A 27598-nucleotide genomic window follows, 5' to 3' on the forward strand; every position below is an offset into this window, starting at 1 on the left:
CCCTGCTCCCACCACTATCCCATGGCTCCTCCCGATCCTGCTCCCACCACTATCCCGTGGCTCCTCCCCATCCTGCTCCCACCACACACCCTGTGCTCCCCCACCCTGCTGCCACCAAAGTCCCTGGGCTCTCCCCACCCTGCTCCCACCACATCCCCTGGCTCCTCCCATCCTGTTCCCACCAGAGTCCCTGGGCTCCCCCATCCTGCTCCCACCACATCCCCTGGCTCCTCCCATCCTGCTCTCACCACACACCCTGTGCTCCCCCACCGTGCTGCCACCAAAGTCCCTGGGCTCTCCCCACTCTGCTTCCACCACTATCCCATGGCTCCTCCCCATCCTGCTCCCACCACAGTCCCTGGGCTCCCCCACCCTGCTCCTGCTAGAGTCCCTGGACCAGTGGCGGCGGCACTTATTCTTTAAGTGGAGGCACATAAATATTTCCCCGAGATATACCATAGTGACCGAATGTAGCGAGGGAGCCCGAACCAATGAAGGGGGTTTCGGGGTTTCGGGATTATTCTGCCCCATGGATTTGTTTTAAAATAATGGATTAAAAAGCGTCATTTTAGAGCACACTTTTAAAAGAAAAATTGGGTAAAAAGCCACCACACAGTTTGCACTTGCCACTAGTGGGCCCAGAGGAGAACATGTATTTTTAATGGACACCAGTGACAGCTGCTGTATTACTCTATGGTGCATTTATATTCTAAATACTGATAATGCCACTAAGATGCAGTATGCTAAGAAGCAATTCCCAAGATGTCTACAACTTAAAGAGGCTGAATGGAATGTTTCAGTATGTGACACATTCGCAGGGTATGGTGACCCTTTTACCCAAAGTGAAACGTATTAAATATACTTTTTAAACAGCCACAGCTATTTAGTAGGGTTTGGAATATCAGGAATCCGATGTAGGCTGCTGAATCCTAACACTGCAGGTTGCGTGCGTGCCAGCCGTAATACTGCGCGAGTCTGTAACAGTCTCAGCCTCACCTTATTGCGTGCGTGCTAGCCGTAATACTGCGCGAGTCTGTAACAGTCTCAGCCGCACCTTATTGCGTGCGTGCTAGCCGTAATACTGCGGGAGTCTGTAACAGTCTCAGCCGCACCTTATTGCGTGCGTGCCAGCCGTAATACTGCGGGAGTCTGTAACAGTCTCAGCCGCACCTTATTGAGAATCGGTTCGCAATTATAGCTCTGTACTTTGTGTAGTGCTTGCACACTGGGTATCCAAGCGCGTCCATCTTCTGTGAGTGGCTGAGATTGTGGCTGAACGTCAGGTGTTCGAAGTACCTGACAATTCACTCCGTCAGACATTTGGAGTTTGACAGTCTGTTTCCAGAATTTCCCGTTTTTGTACTTTGAGCCAAAATCAATTGTAATTCACATTTCAAGTCATTTTTAAATGCTTACAAAGCTATCCTGTTTTCATTGGTCTGGAATCTTCTCAAGCAACTTTGGGAAGCACTGGGGTACCTGGGATGTCCGGGCTTATACATACTAGTTGACATTTGTCAGCTGGCAATAAATGGTGCGTTTGCTAAATCTGGTCTTCAACTTGCAATGAACATCGTGTGTAATGGTACCATTTACCTGCTTACGGCTATTATTACAATAAATGCCTTTCTGTCTTGAATCTAGAGTAGTGTAATGATAGCCGTATCAAGGTACATGGTACCATTACACACGATGTTCATTGCAAGCTGAAAACCAGCTGTTTCACTTTTTCAAACTGTGGGTGCGCGATCCCTCCCACCCCCCGGATATGAGGCTGCGACAGGATGTTGCGCCCCACAGTTTCAATACCGCTGCTCTAGAATTAGGAGGAAATACTTAATTCACTGACCTGCAGGGTAACATAAGATAGACGTTACGTGCAAGTACCACACTAGTTTGACCCTGTCGGCTCCCACTGAGCCACAGCACCACGTTCCTTCACACAAGTACACAGGTGCTGGCACGCGTGCGGTCACAGCCAGTCAATAAGGAGCCTTTCCTCTGCGCTCGTGTGGCCTCCCCTCCAACCAGGAGAATGTTAGAGAGTTCAGATATCTCTGGTGGCTCCATCATGGTGACAGCAGAGCCAGCATTAGGCTCTAAGCCAGGGCCCCTCTAACTGATGGGATCCTGGCCACAAGACATAACTGGCGAGAAGGATGGGATTCTAGGTTTGGACAGACCCGGGAATCTCAAGATGAAACCACCATTACAAGCAACCGCCACTAATGCCACCTCTACCCTGTGCGATAACCCGGACACTGGCATCCATAAAAATCCCAAAACAGCAACGCTACAGATGAAATATTGCATGAAAGGAGCAAGGCTGGCACACAGCATGCCTGAGCTTTCACCAACGGGACTCGAAGCCCTCAGTGAGAGTAGGGCGAGCCTGCCCAATCTGCCGGAAGGATACATCAAACAAACTGCCAGAATAGCTTGCCCAAACAGTGCAAGACAGCAAATTATAGTCCACCATGGCTACTGATCGGACAGCAACTCAGTTCCCCTGAGGCACAGCAACCCACCATGCTGGGATAAGACGTTATTACATTGCCAGGCTTTTTTTCGCTGCATTTTTTGGTAAAAATGTCTGGCCGAAAAACTCATCGAAACATATAGGGAGTGGGTGTGTAAGGGCATATAAGGGGTACGGGGCGTGGGATATAGGGACTACAAAATAGGAAAGGGGGTTTGGGGGGGCACCCACAAATATTTTTAAAACATTTGATTTGTTTTTTTTTGGCCGAACATTTTTGACAAAAAACTCCTGGCGATCTAAGAACATAGAACCCATGCTGGTAACCAGGCATTCAGTAACGAAATGTATGCCATTTAATAAGCAAACCTATGTGTATCAATGCCCAGCACCTAAACAGAGGCAGCCCAGGCCGAAGCAAAGGAAAATAAAGAAGTTATCATTTCAGATTAAGCAAAGAAGAGGCAATCTCACTGTGCCACTGCACATAAGCTTTCAAACGTCAAGTAAGCTCTGAATGGGAAGACGGAGCTCTCAAGGCCATCACGTACCAATGATGAGTATCCCGTCACTGCAAACCATGCAGCAACGCCTGGGTGTCAACGGACAACTCCTCAGTATTTAGCAACTGCCAATGCTTTCTGACTCGCACTATCCTTGAATTCTACTCAAAGATCTGGTGAGGAGAACGCATGCGACCGGCCGGTGCTTTAACACTGTCATCATGGCCAGGAGGACAAGCAGCGAAAAAGTAGGCATAGGAAGATGTGAACATTCGGTGCCAATAACATCAAGAAAAGAAGAGCGAAAGAGAGAGAACGAGAGTGAGAGAGAGCAAGAGAGAGGGAGAGAGAAAGAGACAGAGAGAGAGAGAAAGAGAGAGAGAGAGAAGCCTGCAAAGATCACTGGAGACCAGTGAAGCGTCATCGTCCATTCATCAGTGATTGTTGCAGTGACATTCAGTCCTTGATCAGTTACTGGGAGGTTTGGCAGTAACATCCAGACTGATAATGGTTTATGCTTTGCAATAAAACCATCTTCCTTTGCACTGTGACTATTTTACAGGAAGGCCAAGTAGAAGTTTAGCCTTTGATGTCGCCATTGCTCCAGATAAGATTTTGAGGGGGCAGTATTTGACTCCCTATTTTTAAACTTTGAGAGTAAATATGATTTCAAGGGAGTAACAATGAGTTTTCTCCTTCACAAGAGAGTGAAACATATGGCACATCCAGCCCCTTTGGGGTAGAACACCTTCCTGTTAATCTCAAAGGCCTTAACATCAGAGACTCTCCTACACAACACCAAACACAGCAACATGGCCAGTTTACTAGATAGTCTGTGCACTGATAAATGCTCATTACTTGGCCATTGCTTAAATTGACAGAAAATTGTCTGTACATCTCAGAGGACTGAATACCTCGCTGACAGACGTCTATGCAATTTCACTCTGAGCAACAGCCTAATCACTGCCGAATGGTCCCTGACCACCAAACCATCCACCTTCTCATGACCTGCCAAAATGGCTGATCTGTACCCCCCTATGGCCCTGAAAGCCCGACCGTGAAATCCACCAAGAAATTGAGAACCTTTACTAAAGGTGCTGAAACGAGATGAACACGCTGTAGAGCACACTGATCCTCTCATTTGTTCCATGCGGCGCCATAGCTCCTAAGCGTTGAAGGGGCCCACGAGTCCCTGGTACAGTCTGCAGCGACTCTCGAAAGGCCCGGCAAGTCCCATTGTTGCCTGAAACTCTGCACCCCAACAGCTGTAGGTTCCCTGCTAGCACTAAGGGATGTTCCTGACCCCCTGAGTTCCACAACGTGCCCTGTTGGAAAGGAATCATCCTCGGAACATCCGAAGAAAGTTCAATCAGAACAGGAAACCACACTTAAGATTTCCACAGCAACACCACCATCGCCATCACTGCTCTCTCCCTGCGGTCTTTCGCCAGTGTCTGTGCCAGCAGGATGAACGGAGGGAAGACATAATGAACTGCCCCCATCCAGCTGTGAAGGAACGTGTCTGTATCCAATGCCCCTGGGTCCAACCTCCAACTAAAGTACCTGGCTGTCTGAGTGTTCAATCTGGAGGCAATTATCGATGTCCAATGGACCCAAGATTTCCTGCAACCACAAGAACACTGCTCTGAATACCTTCCAATCGCTGGCGTCCCACAGATACCTGGAGTTACAGTCTGCTGTCACATTTTGATTCCCAGGAGCTACCGCAATCTTCTCCTCTAGCCAATAATGGCAGACATTTTTGCTAGTTCCACTAATAATTTTGATCCAGTGCCCCCAGGTAATTTATGTACTGCACTGCCGAGATGTTGTCCATCTTGAACAGATTGCAGCAATTGGCCTTGTCTCTGGCAAAAGTCACCACTGCAAACAAGCCTGCCAGCACTTCTAAACAGTTGATGTGCAGCTCCATTCTCCTCTTTGGACCTCTTGCCTCTTGTCACCAGCTGTCCGCATCTTGCATTCCAACTGGATCTGCTTGCATCAGACTCTATAGCCAACTCTGGAACATTTCTATATTCTGTAACCACCATCTCAATTCGGTCTTCTTGTCTTTGCCCCAGTGGTACTAACTGGTGATAATGCACTCCTCCTTGTAAGTGCCTGATTTTCAGTCTCTCTAGTGCTCTGTAGTGTAACGGCCCTGGGAATATGGCCTGAATTGATGAAGCTAACAACCCCACTACACTGGCTAGATTCTGAAGCGAGATATGTGTCTTCTGAAGGAATCCTTTCTGCTCCTTTCTGATCGGCCTCACCTGCTGCAGTTGCAACTCCGAAATGACTTTCCTGGTGCCTATCATGGAGTCCAGAAACTCCAGCCATTGTTTCGGAACTAGCTCCAACTTCTCCCGATTGATCAAGAAGCCTAGAGATGTCAGTAGGGTACTCACCCATCGCACAGCATATCGTCTAAACACATTATAATCCTGATCCATTGTCTCTTATTGCTGCCGCTACTGACTACATCACTTTGGTGACCACCCAAGGTGCCGAGGCTAGCCCAAAGAGAAGGCATCTGAATTGTTAGCTCTGCCCTTTCCACAGGAACCTGAGGAATCGTTTCTGCTCCGGAGCTACTGCAATGGTTAAATACGCATTATTCAAGTCTAATCTTGCTAGCCAGTACGCTTCATGGAGGAGGTGAATTCCCTCCATCTTGAAGTGCCTGTTGATCAACCAACTGTTTAACTCTTGTTTAACTGTTAATCACTGGCCTTCACTATCCCTTCATGTGCACCAGAAACATATTGCTGTAGAAACCGGGCTGACCCAGCGGACTCCACTCTATCGCACTTTTCTCCACTATACTGTGCAATTCTGCTTCTAAAAGCCTTTCCTCCACCCTTGCCATACTTGGTGGGGCTGGAGTGCGAGACTGCCGTGGACTCTCGAAGAAATCTAGTTTGAAACTGGTCACTGTCTGTAAGGCCCAAACATTGTCTAATAGCTCCTGCTTTTGGCTATAAACACCTGCGTTCTCCACCCTACCTTTGGGTACTGTTTGTGTATTGCACTTACCTCTGGCTGCATTCTGCTGCCTGTTACCGCAATGTCCTCTACGACCTCTGAGACCTCTTCCTCTACTGGCGAAAAAGGCATCTTGCTGCCTGGATTCCCAGTACAGGGCCCTTGGGCCTTCTCGTTGAACTGAGGCGACCGATCGAACGGCCCCTATGTCGACCGTTCCCGTCAAAAACTCTTCCAGGGAAGATTTTCCTAATATAGTTCTCCAAGGCTCTATATGTCCCTATGAACCTTGACATTTCTTTTGCGAAGGCCTCCCCAAAGAGCAAGCCCTGTGCGGATTCCCTCACTTCATACGTGGCAAGATTTCCAAACTTGATGCCAATCTTTAGCAAGAGGCTGCACCTTCTCTCAGAGGAGAGCACACAGTTGGTGTTACCAAGAGGCACACCGCCATCTTTGCCCAGCTGAGGGCCTTTACAGGCTCACCAGTATTTTTCAACCCCTCTTCCAAGTCCATGATGTTTGCTAATGGCCCAGCCTGTTCAAGTACTTTATCTTGACATCTTTGGTCGCCTTGGCCACGAAAGTAACCATCTTGGAATCGAGTTCCGGCATATCAATCACCTTGCCCGGAACCTCTGGCCGCAGACATTCTGCTCTCATCCTAAATAGCACTTCCTTCTCTAGCGGTTTCCTGATCTGCTGTGCCACATGTTGTGCCACTTTAGGCAGTGGCAGCCAGTCCGTAGACTTTGGATGCCGAATGGCTTCGGAGTAAAAAATGTCTTCCATGTCATTTGCTTCCCCTATTGTAGCCTCGGCTACCTTTGCTCTCTATTTGGGCTCCTTGGCACCCTTGCCTTTGCAGTCCACTTTGCTATCCTCTAGATCCTCTAGATCACCTTGATCATAACCATCTTCATCATCACCATCATCAGATGTTGTTGGGCCGTCATTGGCATCCCCTGTATTTTCCGCCCCCGAGGTAAGGGCAAAGAGGTTTGACACTGCCGCTCTAACCAAAAAAAAAAAAAACCCTCTTTAGTTTGATAAATGGGTCGGCCACCACACAGGGAATTATATGGACCCCTTCACCTTGACCAGGGGAAGTAGAAGAGGGTGAACTCTTCTGGGTCTTTACACTCCTCTGTGACACACTCCCTTTCTTGCGGTGCTTGGCTGAGGTACTCTGACCAGAGCTGTGTGCACTTGGTCTCTTTTTAGGAGCTTCTGTGCTTTTGGCTGCAACCGGGGGAGAAGGAACGGGATGCAGAAGAACCGCAGCATGCTTACCACGGGAGAACCGAAACACGCCGTAGAGAACCAGTGAGTCCACAAGAGGGAAGCTAGGACATCGGGGAACTTTGGCAACCCTACCGAAGGCAAATGAGAATAAATGAAGCATGTAAGACAGAATGTGAGCCTCAAAGGCAAATGAGAATAAATGAGGCATATACGACAGAATTTGAGACTCGATATTTCCAAAAGAGAAATAACGGAATGAATACAAGATATTGCCATGTTTGCATCAAGTGAAGCATATGAGAAAGCCCTTGCAGGAGAGTATACCAGGCTGATTCAAGTTTGCAAGTGAAGCATTTGAGAAAGCCCTGGCAGAAGAGTATACCAGGCAAAGTCAAGTTGACAAATGTGTAAGGTAGATCACATGAGGAAGTCCTGATATAAGGATAACTCGGGTATAGCCAAAGACTGTGTTGAAATTACATTAAAGAGGAGAAGAAACCTGGCAAGGGAATGCACCAGGTATCCTACGAAATTGAGATTAACAGCCAAGTTGTTTAATAAACAAACCATTTTTGCTAAACAGAAAAGTCTTAGGAAAGCTCCTATCGTTAGGAGGTTGGCCATTTATAAGAGAAAAACCTGGGGAAGTGAACAATCCCCTGGAACTGTGAGAGTCATCCAACTGGGAACTTTTTGTGCAAGAATTACCTCTTTCCTTAAAAGAGCTTAAACATTTGTGTACACTTTTCAATGCCAAAGTCATTACCCCTTTTTCATCTTAGAGATTATGTTTTTGAATGTGAGGGCCAGAATAGAACTTTAGACACAGGACATTTTGCTTTGGACATCTTGACATTGGACAGAGCCTTAGTTTTCGTTTAGGTAGGGAAATACCTCTTAGAAAAGGGACAGCAAGGCATTTTCCAACCCTTTTTTGTTTGAAATAAAAGTCTGCAGCCAAAACTATAACCTCTCTGTGTCTGTGTCTCATTCCTTGTTCCTCACAGAATCCTACCTTCAGTGGTACTTGAAAAGATGGACTGATGTTCTGTCTACACCCTTCCCTTGTGCCTGCACGCTTGGGTGTAGACCCTAAATTCCAGCCTTATCTCCTTTATCAAAGTGGTACTTAGAGAATGACTGCATCTGGTGTCAAGAATATAGTCACACCGAAGAGCTAAAACCTCCCTCCCCAGGATAAAATGAGGCAGGGAACAAGTGATAGCTGTAGACAAGAACCAAAGTAAAGCCCCCGACGTATGCTGGAGACACCAGCGCTGCATGTCTGGGAGAGAGAGAAGATGCTACCCTACGCTCCAGGCAGGAACGTCATGCAAGCTGTCGGAGGAAGCCAGTGAGCTGGCAAACACGCACAGAAGTTTCTGGACCCTTGGGCAACCACAAGGGAAGCACAATCCACCATCCTTGGAAAGACCTACCAGGACCACCAAATGGGATCTCAAACACAAACGGGCACACTGGACTACATATGCTGCAATCTATGTTACGTGCAAACCCACTTGGAGAAAGTGTGCAGGGCTTAGCTCCCTTTTCAAGACCTCAAACGTACATGCCCCAGGTGGCGAAGAAAGGGTGAGATTGGCCGGTGGTGGTGGCAAATCCACAGAAGGGAAGGGAGATTTAGGCAGGGGACGGGAAGCAGGAAGTGTGAGTTTTTCAGGGTAGGTCCGAGGTGGAGGACACCCCAGATCCCAGCAGGAGGAAGGAGGGAGCACCGACTTGTGCAGGAAATTCGTGGAGAAGGTGAGGTACTGGCTTAGGAGTGAGAGTGGTTCTGCAGCATGTGTGTCTGTGAGATGAACACATATAATAGATTAGTGTATGGAGTGAATGTGAATTGAACGGTACATGGTGAAAGGAGGGGGTTTGAGTAGGTAGTGGGAGGAGAGCATCAGTGAGAGTATCTGTGAGAGTAGTAATGGGAGGAGGAGAGTTGGAGTGTGGAGTTGGGGAGTAATAGCAGAGAAGAGGAGCAACAAAGTGAAGTGGGAGCACAAGTAACAAAGGGTAAAGGTGTGAACTAGGAGAAGTGAAACTTCGGTGGGATGGCTAATTGTAAGTAGAGAGAGGGAGATAGTAACAGTAGGGGGCAACATCCTGTATCCAATTCTCCATTAGAACACTTATCCTTGGATAGACGAGGGTCACTTAGGAAGTCCTTTAAGGGGAGTTTAAATAGAAGACCCTTAGTAAACCACCTGTAGTAAAAGGCAGTGAATAGACAGTAGGGGTCAACATTTGGGAGCAGCAAACAGGAGTTACAGATGACTGGGTTGAAAGGGGGGGGAGGTCAATACCAGACAAGAGAGTGAAAGGGAAAGCGTTAGAAAAAATAATAATTGACACCTCAATTTGGTCTTCACGCGAAAGAGCGTGTCCATGTTTCCCTGCCCAGTATGTACTGTGACGATTCACACGGTGTCATCACTTCTCTCCTAGGAGGAGCCCCTTTTGATGAGGCTATGGGGTTGAAGCCACTACCCAATATTCCCCCTGTGGGTGGTTTAATGCGGGTGGACCTCGTGAGGTGGTACTCCCCTGCTGGGGAGGACGACCACCACCTGGGTGATAGGCGGCACAACAACCAAACCCAAACCTGCCTGAAACTTCTATTACCCTTTCACCCAGCCACTCTGACTGATACATCCATATTGTAACATTGCATCCGTTTCACCAACTGAGATGAAGAAGATCATCCGAGAGATAAAGATTGCTCCCAATGCAAGTACTGGGAAGAGGTGGTCCTTAGGAGTCATGAACAGTGTCCCAGGGAACCAGTCTGGTGCTCCACAGGGGAGTGTTCACTTGACTAACAAAAAAACAGAAGAGGGAATGGACAAGAAAGTGAAGGAGAGCAGCAGTGGAGACAGCCCAGCCCAGGAAAAGCAAAGGAGAATGCTCTGGAGAAGTTAAAGGCTGTCATCTGCTCGAGACAGAAAGCAGGTGGCAGGAATCTATGACCCAGTTGTCTGGAGCTGGTCAAGAACACGGCTGGAAGCTGGGAAGCCGTTACGCAACTTCTGAAAGGTGGACCATGTGGTCCTGCAATAGTTCCTACACCACCGGCCACAGAACAGAAACGAAACACACAGAGCAAGAGCAGCAGAGACACAGAACGTCAGCACAACGCTCCCAAAAGAAGCACAACCCAAGGAAGAAATTATGATATGATAAGGCATTTATAACGCGCCTATACAAAGTGTTTGAAGGCGCGACGAGACAAGGGAGGGGGAACAGAGTAAAGACAGACAGCGATCCTACTAGGCCAGGTGTCATTCAGATTGTGCAAGTGCATGGGAAGGGGGGAGTGGGAAAGCGCAGGGGAAGGGGGATGGGACAGTGCAGTACATGGGATAATAGAATAAATAACAATAAGTAAAAGTATCGCCAGCAGGTGTCAAGTGCAAGGGTAAGTGCAGACAACAGGTGTCAAGTGCTGGAAGTGGGACTGTGGGGATACAGAAACAGTCCCCAAGTGCGGTGTTGCCAGGAAGGCAGTGCAGGTGTGTGACTGGCGGGGAAGGGGTCCTGGGCTTGAGATCAGAAGGTGGCCAGGTAACCAGTGCAGTTTCAGTTTCAGCAAGGAAGTCAGCAGGGGAGAGGAGGAGAAAAATCAGAAGCAAAGAGAAAGGTTTTGAGGTGCTTGCGGAACCGGAGATTATTTTCCTCAAGTTTCAGGGAGGCAGGGAGGCTGTTCCAGAGGGAGGCCCCAGCCGAAGAAAGAGATCTACCACCAACTCTTTGTTTGGAGAAGCGACTGACCCTGAGGGAGTCGGAGGCGTATGAGCGAAGAGCTTGAGAAGAAACATTTTTAGGAAGAGAGTGTTGAACGTCTTGAAGCCCCAGGCCCCAGAAAGCCTTGTGGACAATGCAGAGGGGTTTGAACTTAATTCTTGCAACCACTGGGAGCCAATGGAGAAATTTCAGTCCTGGAGAGATACGATCCCTGGGCTTGAGGCCAAGGACAAGTCTTGCAGTTCTGTTCCGGATGAATTGCAGAGGGCGGAGGGTAGAAGCAGGCAGATTTAGAAAGAGGCTGTTGCAGTAGTCCAGCTTGGAGAGAACCAGAGCTCTGGAGACAGTGAGCTACTGGGGGAAGGAGAGGAAAGGAAGAATACCTCTGAGGGGGTGCAGTTGGTAATGTGACTTCTTAGCGACGTGGCAGAGCACCCTGACCCAGTGAAGGTAACAGGTGTAACGCGGGAACCGGTAGGGGTATGATATTGGTGAGTGTGAATGCAAGTTAACCGAAAATAACACTATGAGTAATCTCCTTTGTGGCAATGCTTGGCAGGAGAGTGAACCAAGTGAGCCTAACGAGAGAGAGAGAGAGAGAGAGAGAGAGAGAGAGAAAGAGAGAGAGAGATATAATATATATATATATATCTATCTATATATATATATATATATATATATATCTATCTATATATATATATATATATATATGTTTGGAACCCAAGCAGGATAAGGGTATGGAACCCGAACCAGCACCAAGTAAATACCAGAGGAAGTCGCACTCCAGATAGTGGCAGTGATAAGCCCACAGGCCACCAGGGAAAAGTCTGGAACCCTGTTCACCATAGCGGTGAAAAATAAGCAACCACGGGCCATACAAGAATGGTCTGGGACCCCAACAGAAGTAAACCAAAGAATCGAGCAAGTCTTCCTCATTACAGTGGCAGAGATAAGTCCACTAGTTACAAAAGAAGGGTCTAGGACCCCAACGTGAATGAGGGAAACTCACAAGGGATTTTTCCCCGTCACAGTGGTCAAGAGGAGACCACTAGAACCCAAAGAAGGGTTTGGGATCCTAACAAGATTTGGGACATTACTGAAAGCCAGTCACAGAGACAAAGTGAATATCAAGCTGGAAGCAGTAAGAAGGAACTGTGTCAAGCTATACCAGGAGAAGGGAGTCATTCACCTGGTTTCAAAACAGAAGTTGAGCTGGAAACGCCAGGGGAAGGGAGCCATTCCCCCTGGCCTTGTGTTGAACTGTGTCTAAACAGACCAAGAGAAGGCAGCCATCGGGCCTCATTACGAGCTTGGAGGTAGCCTTGCCGGTAAAACCGGCAAGGCTAACTCCAAACCGGCAAGAAAATCTGGCATCCGCGAATGGCCAATTACCGGGATATTCTGGCCCCGCCGGACCCGGTAATTGCCCTTTCGCGGGTGCCGGCAGATCCCCATTCCCATTTGTGCCCCATAGGGCTCAATGGGGATGCCTGTAGCACCGGCACGGTTCATTACTCTGCCGGTGCTACAGGCATGCTGTGCTCGCTTGAAAGGCGCCCGCGAGCACAACTCTGAGTTTGCTGGTCTGGATACAACGGTACCAGCAAGCTTACCGGTACCGTTGTGTCCGGACCGGCAACCTCGTAATGAGGCCCATTCTCTTGGTCCTGAACTGAGAGCTGAAGGGAAGAAGCCAGAGGAAGGGAGCAATTCCCCCTGACTTTGTTGTGAATTCAACCAAGCCATATCAGGGGAAGGGAGCCATTCGCCCTGGTTCTATTGGAAATTGTACAGAGCTACACCGGGAGATTGTGCAAAGACTGTGTGAAACCTACAAGCCCGGGGAAGTGAGTCATTCCCCCTGGTACATTTGTTTTGAAAGAACATTTCGTTGAACCTCATCCAAGAAGCAGGAGAAGGGAGCCGTTCTCCTTAAAGAAGGAACTTTCTGTTAGTTACCTTTTTAGTTGTAGTGAGCAGGACAGAAGTAGGTTTTGACACAGGATGGTGGAATTTACTTTGATGGACATTCTGACAGACCCTTTCAGTATTAGTTAGGGAGAGTAAGGATCTTTTACATTTAAAAATAAAAGTCTATTACCAAAACCATGCCACCTTTGTGTCAGCATCCTTCTTCAACACCCTTACAGTACACATCACACATGGAAGTTTGAAGGGCCCAGATTACGAATGGTATTTTTTATTAATCCTGGTCACGAATGGTATTTTTTATTCATCTTGGTCAAACTTGTCCTCCGTACAGTCCTCACTATGCGAGACATCAGCCTCTTCACAGGAAGCACTTTCAAAAGCTTCACACATTCATCCAGGTGCTGGGTGAGACTTGTTCCCTCTCTTCTCCTTTAATAGAAGGGAGGACCTGATCATGCCTTTATGAAACCAATTTACTGTGTGACATAGCCTTCTCTTTTAGGTGTCAACAGCGATTCTCACCTGGACCATCAGGGATGTTGCCGGGGCCCAATACCATTGGGCTCCAGACTCTCTCCAGTCATTTATGCAGAGACCTGCTGACCTTCAGGGCCGTCAGGAACACGACCAATTGCATAGGATGAACAGAATCTGGTTTGCGCCATAACTTTCCTTTAGTTATCAGCAGTGCCTTTCATCTGCACGACTCTTTAGGCAAGTAGCACTGCAATGGGACATATCCAACTAAAAGACCCTCCTCTAGGCTCCAATTTATTAGCCAAAAAATCTATGTCTGCTTCTAATGCAATTAAAGTGAGTAACACAATAAAGTTCAATTTTTAAGAGTGGTTTATTTCCATGTCTACCTTGATATGATATGATTTGATATGGCATTTATAACGCGCCCTATACACAAGTGTTTCAAGACGCCAAGAGGCAAGGGAGGGGAACAGAGGGAAGACATGGACAACGATCTTACTAGGCCTAGTGACATTGATATTACGCAATTGTAGGGGAAGGGGAAAGGGGAAAAGTGCAAGGGGGAAGGGGCAGTGCAGTACACGGGAATAACAGTAAATATAAATAGATAAATAAAGCAAAGTAAAAGTGCGGCCAGCTGGTGGCAAGTGCAGACATCAGGTGTCAAGTGCTGGTAGAGGGCTGTAGGGATACAGAAACAGTCCCGAAGTGCGGAGATGCCATGGAGGCAGTGCAGGGGTGCAAATGGCAGGGGAGGGACCTGGGCCTGAGATCAGAGGTAGCGAGGTGACCAGTGCAGTTTCCGTTTTAGCCAGGGGTTCAGCAGGGGAGAGGAGGAGAGAAGGCAGAAGCAAAGAGGAAGGTCTTGAGGTGCTTCCTGAACCAGAGATGGTTCTCCTCAAGTATCAGGGAGGCAGGGAGGCTGTTCCAGAGGGAGTCCTTCAAAAACAAATTTGCTTTTATGTGGAAAGCAAATATTCTCATCATCATGCATAACACGTTCGAAATGTGTGACGATCGCTATACCAGGTGATGTTTTTACACAATTTCTTTTATTTATTTATTTATTTAGACATTGTATAGCGCACCGAACCCGGAGGCATCTAGGCGCTTTTTGCTTAAGATGGTTGGTTACAAAAAGTTGCTTAAATCGTAGGTTACATACTTTACTTACAGTGGTTACATCTTTCAAGAGGATAATGTCATACAGAGTAGGATGCAGGCTTGGTTACAGTGGCTGCATCTTGCAGTTAGGTTACATCAGATTAATATGTGCTAGAGAAGCACTGTTTCGAATACAGATAGATTTGGACGTAGTTGTTACCACTCTTGAGGGTGCTGAGGGGGGCAAGTATATGGGATGGGTGCTGAGGTACTCCTACCTGTAGAGTTGCAATCGTGTTTATTATGTTGTGGCATTAAAATGCATGTGTAAAACTTATGCATAAAACCTTTACATGCGCTATTTACAGTCATATTTTCATTCATTTGTATGAAGGTGAAGGGGCACTCCTTTTATGCATCACACAAAGGCACCCACATTTACACCAGCATAGCATTTTCCTGCTGGTATAACTGCTTTAGATTCTTAAGGAATCTGTCTGCTTTTGAATCCATTGCAAACACCACCTCACACATATACCTAGCAGGTGGCATTTATTCTATTTGCACTCAAATTGAAAATATTAAGTTCTACAGGTAATTACAACTGTGATCACACCTTTGCTTTGCACTTCATGGTACAAGTGACTAAAATGGCATGCAGGGCACCTCTTTGCACTCAAGTGCAACCGTAACATGGCCCCTCTTTGCAATTCATGATTTTAAACAAAAGGCCAGCTTCATTTCTTAAAGTGCTAAAAGCACAGTCCTGCACTTTAGGAGCCATTTCAGACTGCCATTATTTTATGTTCTAGGATTTGTAGCTGTAAATTTCAATTTAGGGTGTGTAAAACAAAGCTACAATTATATTCTTTTGGCATAACATGTCTCTACTAGTATTTACATTTTATCAGGTTGCTTCACTACGATGCCATGGCACATTCTCTCCATTTGTCATGCTTTCTTGGAGCTTACAAATATGTGAGAGTCGGGTAGGGGGCTAACAGAAGCAGGGCAAGGATGCTTTGTTTCAGTGTTGATGTGTGCATATATAAAAATATAAAGCTGTGTGTAGTGTGTAAGCTTTAGATATTTTGTGACTTGTCTAGAGCAGTGGTTAATTTTGTACTGAAGGTTGCTACCTTAAATTGTTTGTGTGGTTGTCTGTGGTGTCAGAGTGGTGCTTAAGGAGTGTGGAGAATTGCGTTGGAGTATCTGTGGTGGGCTGGTGTATTGTTTATGGACATTTAATGTAGACATTTTTTCTTCAGGTGGTCATTCTGCAACCTTTGCTGTTTTGCTGCTGTAGATGTGGTGTTAAGATATGTTGTTAGGCTAGGGGAGGCTATGACAGGTGGCACCATACCATGGCACAAATTCAGGACTCCCAACATTGAGTCAATTCCCCGGGACCTCCCTTCAGACACCTCAAAGAAACTGCAACGATAGCTCCACTCTTTCATACATGGGATCAGGGTGCAATGCAGCTGGATATGCTCCATGAACTACCAACTGACAAATCCAACCGCGCACCACACAAAACCACAACATTACCCTGCTGGCAGGTACCATCAAAATATGAATTTTGTATTTAAAACCCAATCATGTTTTTGGAAATGTTACTGGACCAATCTTCATTTAATTGCACCACTGGCTGCTAATTTGACACTAGTTCCTACAAACATTCTTTTGGGCCAACAGCAATGGGGCGTGTGACGAATCGTGGAAATTAATCACTTCTCCCCAGGGTGGAGGCCCCCCTGTGAGACTAGGGAGCAGAGGTCTCCTGAATGCAATTTTAGTCATTTGCACCATGAAGTGCAAAGGAAAGGTGTGAACACAGTTGTAATTGCCTGTACAACATAATATTTTCAATTTTAGTGCAAATTGAATAAATGCCACCTGCTAGTTATCTGTTAGGGAGGTGAGCCTGCTCTACAATACCTTCCCTAGGGGTAGAGGCAAGTGGGCCTCACTGGGAGAGACTCCCCCTTTGGGGACAAGGACTCCCGTTCTCAGGAGGAACTCCCTAGAGGACTTGTCAAGATAGCACCATTATATCTACCTGATGACAAGACCTCTGAAGATCAATTTGAAATGTGTTACTACCACCCTGAAAGAGAAGATATCCTTTTAAAATCCCAGGCTACTGTAGGAAGAAGAGGCCCTATGGAGAGTATCAGGTAATATTATCCCCACCAATAATATTGCCATATACATGGTCGTCAGGAACGGCCATAGGCGATATTGTTGGGGGGATAATTTATGGGGTAAATGGGAGCAGGGGTTGCGGGGGTCTCAGCTGCTTCCTTTAAAAAAATATGGCGGTTGCTGGGTTGTCCGCCGCAGGTTCCATGGGTTAATATCGCTGCAAAAAAATGGCGCCATTCTTGTATGGCGATATTTTTGCGGGGATATGAACACATGGAACCCTATGGAGGCAAAGAGAACCAAGCAGAGAAAGAGAAGAGGGAATTGCTTCTTACGCTGGGGAAGCCCTCAAGCTACATCATCCCAGAGAGGGGCGGAGTCTGGGGAAGGGAAAGCACAGCCCACAATATTCAAAAGGAAACACACTCTGGCTATGAGAAGCTGTGGCAAGACGTGCAGCGTTCTGCAGTAGTGCAGAGCCCTGAGTTGGCAGACGTGCTACGGTTGATAGCAAGATACACAGCAGGGAAGAAAGCAGGCAGACAGTGGCCCGAGAAGAGAGACATAGAGAGAGACCCAGAATGGTGGAGTGATGACAGGAGGTTCGTGATGGACCGTAGACCAATATAACTATGCCGAGACCATGTGCATTTGGCAGACTCGGGACGAGTGGAAAGTCGATCTAGCAGACCACCAACGAGGAAATAAATGAGGAAAGAGAAACTAATAGAGAGACACGAGATACTGAGAAGGGAGAAAAGGAAAACAGTTCTGAGCCCGTGAAGAACCTGGTGACGGTAACCCTCGAACAGACAGTAAAGGGGATAACAGGAGACCCGTGGAACAGAGTGTGAATCCTTACTGAATTAGTCCTACTCATCAGAGTCAAGAGAGTAACAACATAAGAAGAGTGAATGAGAAATATTACCGGAACGCTCATACTCGTCACAGTCAAGAGAGTAACGACATAAGAAGAGTGAATGTGAACCATTACAAGAACGCTCATACTCATTACAGTGAAGAGAGTAACGATATAGGAAGAGTGAATGGGAATCATTGTCAGAGTGTTCCTACTCGTCGTAGTCAAGAGAGTACAACTATAATAAGAGTGAATGAGGTTCATTTCCGGTCTGAAAGGCAAGCCAAGAAACCCTATCTTTAAGTTGTGAAGAGCAGTGGTACAGTCAGACAGGTTAGAGTTAGACAGTGGATGGGTCTTCATGTACAGATATTCACTAATGACTGATGATCACCTTAGTTTCGTTAGGTAGGGAAGCCTTATAGAATAGGGAAAGATAGGCGTTTATCTATATTCTTTAATTAAGTGATGAGTAGAATGTCTAATCAGAGTGTATGTCCTTCTTCTGGCATACCACATATAGTGTCAGAGTGGGATCTCAACAACCTGATATAAAGCTGACCCTCGTCATAGTTTCCACAGAACCCAAAACAAGTAAAAATAGGTTGGGCCTAAACTTTCATATTTTGAATCCTAAAACTGTTTTACCTATTAGGAAGAATGTAGACGGGAATGATCATAAAATCTTTAGTACCCGGGGGCAGTGTATACATGGACATGACAAGGCTATTCCTAATTTTGGTTTCCATATAGACATCCCTCCCGGGTTTACGGTTCACATGATCCTGCCAGCCAAACCTTGTCAGAAACTCAGATTAATTGTTCTTTCCCTTTTACACTATGAAGAAGAGTTCCGATTTGACATCCTGAATTATTCCAGAAAACCTATAGAAACAACAGAGGGGTGATTCACTAGCATATCTTCTATACAAAAACCTCATGCAGGAACCAGCAAATTAGAAAACAATGAGAGAAGGAAGCATATCAAATTTGGTACAACTGGAGCATAGAGATCACCACCCAGAAATGTATTTTTCCCCACTGATTTAGAGGAAAAGTCCTACCCCAAAAGAATTCCGACAGAACCTACACTCCCTTTAAAGTGTATGGAGTCTTATGCGTTTCTAAGGTCAGAGGAAGTCTCCTCCTCAATAGAGAGAGCGCTCTGGGAATCTCGAGGAGACATCTATTGGGAATTCCCACCAAAGAGATTTTCTCAAGGAAAGTTAGTAAACAGGGGAAAAACAACTTATCCAGAAGGTCATGACACATAGCTCAAAAAGGTTGGAAACATCTCAACTAATGAGACTAGTAAATCTGATCCAAGATAGTGAAACACGCTCATATCACTGAAAATAAACATTTCAGCGTGTTCGCAATTACCTACCTTTCCCCCTTCCTTTCATAAAGGAACATGAATGGTACTTGTGTGGAGAGTAAGGACATCCCACTAGACAATGTCCTCTGAATGTTATTTCTCCTCCTTCATCTTCATCAAAGAAAGAATCCATTTGGAACTGGGATTTACGACAGCCTCCCATCAATCAGGCTACCAGTTTCATCATTTCATACATAAAAGCAAGGAGGAATGGGACCAGTGAAGAAGGGAAAGCCAGAGAATGTACGGGGAGGGTATCTGACAATTCACTGAAATTCATCCGTTCTCCCCAAATGGGATCCCACCCTGTAGGGCTAGGTAGGTGAGCCCACTCTACAATACCCTCCCTAGGGTAAAGGCAAGCGTGACCTCGCTGGGAGGTACTCCCCCTTTTGGGGACAAGGACTCCCATTCTCAGGAGGAACTCCCTAGAAATCCCTCAAGATAACACAAGTGTATCTTCCTGATGACAAGACCTCTGAAGATCAAGTTGAAAACGTGTTACTGCCAATCTGAAAGAGAAAATATACTTTTAAAATCCCAGTCTACTGGGATGAAGAAGAGACCCTATGGAGACATAGAGAACCTTGTAGAGAATGAGAAGAAGGAATGGCTTCTTACGCTGTGGAAGCCCTTCAGATACATCACTCCAGAGAGGGGCGTAGTCGGGGGAAGGGAAAACACAGCACGCAAGATTCAAAAGGGAACACAGGCTAGCTATGAGCAGCTGAGGCGAGGCATGCAGCATTCTGCAGCCGTGCATAGCCCTGAGCTGGCAGACAGGCTATGATCGGTCGCAAGAAACATAGCAGGGAAGAAAATGGACACACAGCATCCCGAGGAGACGAGAGGTAGAGAGACCCAAAGTGGTGGTGTGACCACAGGAGGTTCATGGTGGACCGAGGTCCAAATAACTATGCCGAGACCATTTGAAATAAGGCTGAATCAGGACGAGTGGAAACCCGAGATAGCAGACCGTCAACCCAGAATTAACGAGGAAAGAGAAATGTGCGGAGAGACACGAGATGCCAAAAATGGAGAAAAGGAAGCCAGTCCTGATCCCATTAAGAACACAGTGACGTTAACCCTCAACACAGAAGGCAAAGGAGATAATGGGAGACCCGGGGAAGGGATTGTGAATCATTACTGGATTAGTCCCAATCGTTGGATCCAAGAGGGTAACGACATAAGAAGAGTGAATGAGACTTATTACTGGAATGCTCATAATCATCACAGTCAAGAGACTAATGACATAATAAGAGTGAATGAGAACCATTACCAGAATGCTCATACTCATTATAGTCAAGGGAGTAATGACAGAGAAAGAGTGAATGGGAATCATTGCCAGAGTGTTCCTACTCGCCGTAGCCAAGAGAGTACAAATATAATAAGAGTGAATGAGAGACATTTCCGGAATACTCCTAGTCGTCACAGTCAAGAGAGTGGGGATACAAGAAGAGTGAATGAGGACCATTACTGGAATACTCATACTTATTCCGGTTACTAGAACAAAGACACGTCTTACTCATTACAGTCATGAGAAAAGATGCAATAAGAGAAATTGAGAATCATCATTATAAAGCTCCTACTCGTCACAGTCAGGAGAGAGGAAATCCAAGAAGAGTAGTAACAAGAAACCTACAGGACAAATTTATTGGAAATGACCTAATTGATTATAAAACATATCAACCCCGTCCAAGAGATGGAGAAGAGTTGATCACAAACTGGGACAGTAACAATGAATCAAACTTTGTGAGACTACCTCAGGAAGTGGGGAAATATTCAAGAGTAAGGAACTGTTCAGAAACATAAGAAATATCCCACAGGGGAAGGAGAAGTGTTGGAAAAACAACTCAGGGAAAGAGAGAATCTTTATCTCTATTCATTATTAAAGTAATGAGTAGAATGTCTAATCAGAGTCTATCTCCTTCTTCTGACATCCCACAGGCGCCATACAAGTAAATTTGCCCTGCCCACACAAAGTCTCAGTAAGTAACCCCTTCCCTACGTATAACGCATTAGCCCCCAACATCTCCGGCTCAAAGTGTAGCTCTAGTTGCACGCCTGGATGTCAGAGGGATAACATGCAGCCTGTCACTCCTGGGTGCCAATGTGCCACCAGCCTGGTGACTCCGGAAGGGACAGCCAACAAGGAGGAAAAAAACAAAAACCAATAGGTGGAACACTTCTGGCCCAGGGTCTGAGGTACTGCTCAGAGCAGTTGATATTATGAAATATTTTAAAAACAACAACTATATAAATGCCAAGAATTTAAGAATGTGTGTAATTTGAGTCAGTCAGGTGACCAGGTGGTACGGTGCACAGGGTAACAAAGATATCGCTGCTGCGCCAAAGAAATAAAAGCAGCATCTGTGTAGCATCTGTGCAGAAGTGTGATGGAGCAGCAGGAATAGTTAACAAGGAGTGTTGTGTGTGCATTTCCTAATCCAGGAGGTCAGCACATCATGCCGAAAGACCTTGCTCCATTGGTGTGGGTTAAACCCAAGCGCTCTAACAACTGGAAACAAGGGTCAAGACTTGCCCACAATTGATAACGGTGCGTGCCCGTAGCAGCGGGCCACGCCGGAGACCAGCATTGTGCAAAGCTCAATGCTACATGCAGTTTTAAGCATACTGCGCACTGTTTCCACAGGTCAGTGGGTCAGCATCCTGGACTCTTTGTCAAGGAGCCATGCGTCAAGATGAGCGGTAAATAGAGGGAGTGACTAAATACAGCCAATCTAGTCAAAAGAAGTCTGCACAAGTAAAGGATTATCTCCTCTGTGTGGTGCGGCATGCACACATTTATTCATTATCATGATGGATGCTGCTGGAGTTACTAATAGCAACACCTTGAGGCCAAGGCAGCTAAGAGGTATTGCACCAATGGCAGAGTTTGATGCTTTGGGTGCATCTCCACTCAAGGTCTCATATGTATACTGTTTGTGGAGAGGCTGGAGATGTATTTTACGACCAACAAGGAGGATAAAGATGACTCCAAACGATAGACATTATTGTATATTGCTAGCCTGATAGTACGCAAGATATTTAGCTCCTACAAATGGGTCATACCAAAAAGCACAGTTAGTCCATGAGGATTACTGTAGACCCGATTGTGAATGCAGACTATGAGAGTTTAATTTGACATAATGCAAAACAGAAGAGGCAACTCTAGATACATTTCAAGCAGAGACGTCGCTGGCGGGGGCTGGAGGAGCTATAGCCCCGGGAATTTTGGTTGTAGTCCAGGATAGAAGCTCAGGCATTACAACCAAAATGCTAGCTAGCCCCGAGTCCTGACAGTCCAGACATTAGCGTATCCCCAGATCCTTTCCAGACCTAGCACCGCCCCTGATTTCAAGTGTAGTTGCACCATCTGGTATTCACATGTACCCTAATTATTGAGGAGGGTGAAGTGAGGGCGTAACTAATCCAGTGGTGCTAATCCATTAAATTACGAAGGCAGGTCCTGTGAGGGCCAGGTTTACTCTTGGAAGCATTTTGAAACTCGGTGGAGTGCATGAACTGGCAGAAGAGAGAGCATATTGCATGGATACACATCTAAATATCAATAAAAACTGAGGAAGTTTGCACCACTGGAAAGACTAATGAAAAAACAAACATTGGAAGCCCTAGGCCTGATGGCGGGACAGCACCAGCAGATGGGTGCAGCTGTTGTGGAGGCTCATTACCACACAGAGGCAATTGTCCAGCAAAAGGTGTGAAAGAGTGGATCCCTTTGCGATAGTATGCCACTCCCAGTTCCCACAACAATGGCCCAGATTTCAACCCAACCTGAAAAAGGGGAAAACAACGGTTGGGAAAGTGGAGGTGTCACAAGAAAATCGAGTTGAGGCGGGACAAGACGAGGAAGGTGAACTATTTGCCATAGGGAGTGTCCTGGGAGCAGGACAGAAATTCAGGAGACAGCCCTGCCGCACAATCGACATTGAAGGAAAAGAGCCACCAGTATTAATAGACATGGGAGCTTCTGTGAATGTTATGGCCCTGTCACATTTGCACCAGCTCAGGAAATAAACAGACTTGGAGGCTCTAAACCATTGCCTCTGGAAGGAACATGTGTGGCAGAAGTGAGACACAGACTGCAGCAAATTAAGGAAAGATCCTATTTGTCCAGAGTGAACACACTGCTAGGATGATAAACAGCTAAAGCACTGCATGTGGCCAATTTTGTCTATGGCATATATTTAAAAGATGTGACTAGCCTGCTGGACCAATATCAGGAGTCTTAACAAACCACCTATATCATTGCACATAATGACAACTGGCAACCAGCAGCTCTAAACCACAGGAGAATCCCATTCTGCTTTAGGGGCAAAGTAGAGAAAGACCTAAAGAAGCTAGTAGAGGCTGACATATTTGCAAAAGTGACTGGTCCTACTCCATGGTGTCCCCGATTGTAATAAGAGCTAAGCCCAAGCAACCTGGATCGGTGCGCATATATGTGGACATGCGACTCCCTAATAAGGCAATCCAGATTGAGAGACATTTAACCCCAACCATTGATGACATTGTTGTGGACGTCCAAGGGCCTCATTCTTCTCAAAATTAGACCTCAATGCTCTGTATCATCAGTTGGTTTTTCACATGGATCTTCAGTGCATAACTACCTCCAAGACATACGATGGACTGCACAGACAGTTTCAGGGTATCATCTGTTGCTGAAGTCTTCCAGTACACCATTTGCAGTGTGCAGTCTGGTCTGAAAGGTTTACTAAACATCAGTGGTGATATATTGGTGAATGCCTCCACATAGGATGAGCCACTAGACCAAAGAGAGAAGGTGCTGGCTTGACTCTAGGAACATGGTTTGACAGTTAATCAGGAGAATTGTAAGTTCTTGAAAACCAAGTTGGAGTTTTTCACATATATATAGTCTAACCAGAGGGCCTATCGGCTGACCAGCACAAAGTGAAGGAAATTATAAAGCTCTTGGCAACCTTGTCCGAGCCATTATAAAAACTCCCAATGAACCTGGCATGGAAATGGGACGCTCTTGAAGAAAATGCTTTTCTTCCCATCAGGACTGTTCTCTCATCTTCAGCTAGTATGGCCCTTTTCGATTCAGCTCGACCCTTGGTACTCCTAGTCGATGCGTGTCCCTTTGTTTTATGGGCCGTACTTGTGCAAAGGAATCAGGAGGATATCTTGCTCACGCCATATGCTAGTAGGGCTCGGTCAGGACCGGACCAATGATATTCCCAGATAGGACGAGAAGCACTTGTATTTCTGTGGGGTTCTACCATTATCAGACTTATTTGTATGGTAAGCCTGTATCCGTGATAACAGATCATAAACCATTAATTCAGATCATTCCGGGAGTGGCTCTACATCGTCTGGCAAGGATAGAACAATGCCTCCTTCAACTGCAGGAATGCAATATTTTTCTCACAAGCATGGAATCAACAATCACGCAGACTACTTATCTTTACTTGTCTTGTTATCCTAACAAGGGTATAGGGAATTAGTGGTGCATAAGAAGAGGAAGAACATGTGTGTCTAATGACCAAAGACACCATTCCCATATCCATGACACTGCAGGAATGGTGGAAGCCTCTGTCACAAGTGAGTGTTTTCAGCTTGCATTGAAAGAACTAAAGACTGGAAGATGGAAGGAAATGTTAGAGTGCCTGGAAAAACACGCAACCTCTGACAAGGCCGTACTAGAAGGGCTGTGGAGGATTCGGCATGAGCTATCGGTATCCCAATAGGGGCTGCTGCTCTGAGATGTATGCATCATCATTCCCACTGCATTTCCCACAGCCAAAAACGAAATCAAGACTCGTGAAAAGAGGTGTGGTTTTCTAGACATGAAGATCAAGTGGATGTGCTCATACAATACAGTCACTGGCCCGGAGAAAGACACTGTGTCCTACATGAGTATCAAATTTGTACCACTTATATAGAGCAACACTTCATTGTAGTAATTGAGCAGCCTAGGATCTGATTCCCATCTTACAGAAAATATTTGCCATTCATGGCCTACCTGATTTAGTCAAAAGTGACGATTGGTCTCAGTTTCAATGGAGAGAGTTCCATGGGTATCTGGAAGACTTGGGAACTTAACAGAGGTGCTACATCAGTGCGCAAAACAGGGGGTTCTGGGAGTCTCTCTACTGGCCTCAGGTGCGGTGGAGTCTCAACCAGATTTTTTAGCTCACTATCCCTTTCACAGAAGAGAAATATCCACAACATATCAGTCTTTGTCTTGCCGAAGGGCAGTCCAGCAGCGATGTGCTAGGCAATTCTCTTCTGAACAAGAGCACCAACAGCAACACCAGACACGTGTTTCGGCCTGGCTGGGCCTCATCAGTGAGTTGGAGCTGTGCCTCTCTAAGAACAGTGAGCAAGGGGTCCATGTCTAGATTACCCTAGTAATTTAGGGTGAGAACCAAAGTTACTTTTTAATATGCAAAACAGGTGGTTCTGGGAATCTCTCTACCGGCCCCAGTCACAGGGGAGTCTCAACCAGATTTCTTAGCTCACTATCCCTTTCACAAAAGAGACATATCCACATCATATCAGTCTTTGTCCTGCCCAAGGGCAGTCCAGCACCCAATGCTAGGCAATTCTCTTCTGAACAAGAGTACCAACAGCAACCCCAGACACATGTTTTGGCCTGGCTGGGCCTCATCAGTGAGGTGGAGCTGTGTCTCTCTAAGAGCTGGGCCTAATCAGTGAGACTCCCCCCAACCCCCGATGGAGGCCAGTAGAGAGACTCCGAGAACCCCCTGTTTTGCATATTAAAAAGTAACTTTGGGTCTCACCCTAAGTTACTAGGGTAATCCAGACATGGACCCCTTGCTCACTGTTCTTAGAGAGGCACAGCTCCACCTCACTGATGAGGCCCATCCAGACCGAAACACATGTCTGGTTAAGACCTCTTAACACAATGCTCGTCTGATATTCATGCATACAATTTCTTGGGTGATTCACGGTTCACCCTCGATCCCCCTCAGCGGGGCTCAGATCCTCTTTAGCACAATGTTCAATTAGTCTCCCTTCGCCGGGCTAGGACCGATTTCAGTGTAACTTTAACACAAACATGCTTCATCCAAAAGCTCTCAGCTGATCTCCCTCCACCAGGCTCGGACCAACTTCATCTACTTTGTCATCAACTTTCTTTATGCTATTAACATTCAAAACATTCGATTGTGCACTGGATTTTGTTTGACCCATTGCAGGCCCACTTCAATTTACAATTCTTTGACACTCTTTCGCTTTTGCCACCTTTCAGTTGGATACTTTACAGAGACTTTCAAATGATCATGCACGTGGTGCCGGACCAATCTGTCTACGGTATTGTATCTTGGCTTCCAAGTTCAATCACTCATCTGTTGTTCAATTTTACTCACGTTGATTATCTCATACGCTTCATACACTGTTTGCTTAAGCGTTCACTATACAATGTTGGCTTCAAAACAGATCAGTCTGGAATCAGTCTCCCCAACTTACCGGCTGTGCTGACTTTATTGGTGCTGCTTTGTTGTAGGAGCCAAGGCCACTACCTCTGACACACAATGCAGGATTCTTCATCCGTGTTTCCTTGTTGTATTTTCTCTATTCTCAAAGGTTCATGAAAGTAACGGTTCCTTGTCGAAAAGGTCAATCCCCTTCTGTTTTGCCGTCTTTCGCCTTGTATTAAACTGCCAACTTGGAACTGTTGCTTCCTCATGTGCTTTGCCTCGCTCAGAGTATACTCTCTTGCTCTGCCTTTTATCCATGTGGGGAAGTGTAATGGAAGTCAGGTGTGTGCAATGGTCAGTAATTGCCTGACCATTGTATTGGGACTTGTCAGGTATACGGCTCGGGTGTTAGTCCATCTTCTCTCATAGCGAGCTGTCCATGACAAAGTCTATGTATTGTGAAAGGGGGGTTGAGTTAATAAATATCCTACCTGGTAGGATGCACTAACGGTGATGCCGCGTTTCACCATCCGGTGTCCCTTCTCTCGCGCTTGCTTCCTCTTTGTTCACTCTAGGCTCTTTTCTCCTCTTTGCGATCTAGCCTTGCGATTGATAGAGCATCCATCCACCACCCATTCTTCTCTGGGTATATGGAGCAGAAGTTGGGTAGTTTGGAGTTCGACTTTGTGGTGTGAAAAGATGAGTAGTGCTGGCCAAACTTCATGCACATTTTCCTGAACATGTCTTTCAGTAGAGAGGAACGTCTGAAGATGAAAACACCTTGCCGAGATGATCTGATGTGGAGTTGTGTATATCCTCTATGTGAGGGGCTGACAGGGAGAACAGATGATGCTTGCCCAGGATCCCATTTCCAGGGCAGTTTTATGAGGGTCTGTGGCCTGGTCATGCCTTGCCCATTTATATAGGTTCCTGAAACCTGGTTGTCTGTCCTCGCCAGGGTGGCCTGGTCCTGCCTACTGGAAAGGAAATACTTAAAAGCTTTGAAAAATCAGCTCCTTCCAGTTTGATGAAATAGCTTGTTCATCCACTGACCGCAAGAGTTGAATTTCCTTCCTCCCACAGTTAGCCACCCTAAGACGCTGGAGCTGTCATTCATTTTTCAAAAACATAACTCTTTCCCCACATCTAATCCAGCCAGACGCCCTCCCTGCCTTCCTCTGTCTATCCTGATCGTCCTATCCTGTCTTGATAATATTGAACTTCTTTTCCACCACCTCCGTTTTGAAATTTGTCAAGTGCTCCGAGACCTTCTGGGAAGGGCCAGTGCTGAACAAA

This window comes from Ambystoma mexicanum, chromosome 11 (genome assembly GCF_040938575.1).
Source record: "Ambystoma mexicanum isolate Mex_15411 chromosome 11, UKY_AmexF1_1, whole genome shotgun sequence".
NCBI classification, from domain to species: Eukaryota; Metazoa; Chordata; class Amphibia; order Caudata; family Ambystomatidae; genus Ambystoma; species Ambystoma mexicanum.